The following is a 714-nucleotide window of genomic DNA, read 5'->3' on the forward strand; positions in this document are numbered from 1 at the left end:
GTCTATCCACTGGTGAAAACAGAAAATAAATATGCTGTCTATCCATAGGTGAAAATATAAAATAAATATGTCAATCCAGAGGTGAAAATATAAAATAAATATATGTCTATCCAGTGGTGAAAATATACAATAAATATACTGTCCATCCAGAGGTGAGAACTAAATATGCTGTCAATCCAGAGGTGAAAATAGGAAATAAAATTGCTGTCCATCCAGCGGTGAAACCGGAAATTAGCGGCGAAACGGAAATGACGTAGGCTGTCCATCTACTGGTGTCCAGCCACTGGTGTCTAGCCGGAGGTGAGTCTGCGGGGCTGCAGCTGGATGCTATTGGCTGGAGTGTGTGGATCAGCTCATCTGTAATCTTCAGTTTTATCAGAGAATGTCTAATAGGAAGAGAATTGGCACTCTCTGCTTACTTCCGGTTTCTGGACTGGCTGCAGTAACACGTCTCTGTCCATGCGGGGGTGCAGAATGAATGGAGGTCTATGGCGAAAAACCCTCAAAATCCACTTTTCTCAGGATATAATTTTTTGTCTAGTAATTTGAATGTTGTATTCGAAAGGAGATGCAAAGAAATTACACATTGCTGGGTGTTAGATTTTTTAGAGTCACTTATTTGGTTTAAAAAGTCTTTTAAAATGTCAATGACGTCAGAATGCTGACGTCATTAGCAGAATGCTAGCGTGTTATGGGCAACAACAACTCAACCTG

The 714-nt window shown here is 40.3% G+C and overlaps 1 long non-coding RNA gene across 1 annotated transcript in view; it reads left to right on the forward strand.

Annotated features, from left to right (window-relative positions):
• Positions 1-334, forward strand: part of LOC309513633 — a 762-nt gene extending 428 nt beyond the window's left edge. Inside the window, exons 1-2 of the long non-coding RNA XR_014211497.1 lie at positions 1-152; positions 183-334. The exon at positions 1-152 is cut by the window's left edge and continues 428 nt beyond it. This is a non-coding gene — a long non-coding RNA (uncharacterized lncRNA). The remainder of the gene's footprint in view (positions 153-182) is intronic.
• The last annotated feature ends 380 nt before the right edge of the window (positions 335-714 follow it).

The sequence above is a fragment of the Leuciscus leuciscus genome (genome assembly GCF_965113295.1).
Source record: "Leuciscus leuciscus genome assembly, chromosome: 14".
Classification (NCBI taxonomy): Eukaryota; Metazoa; Chordata; class Actinopteri; order Cypriniformes; family Leuciscidae; genus Leuciscus; species Leuciscus leuciscus.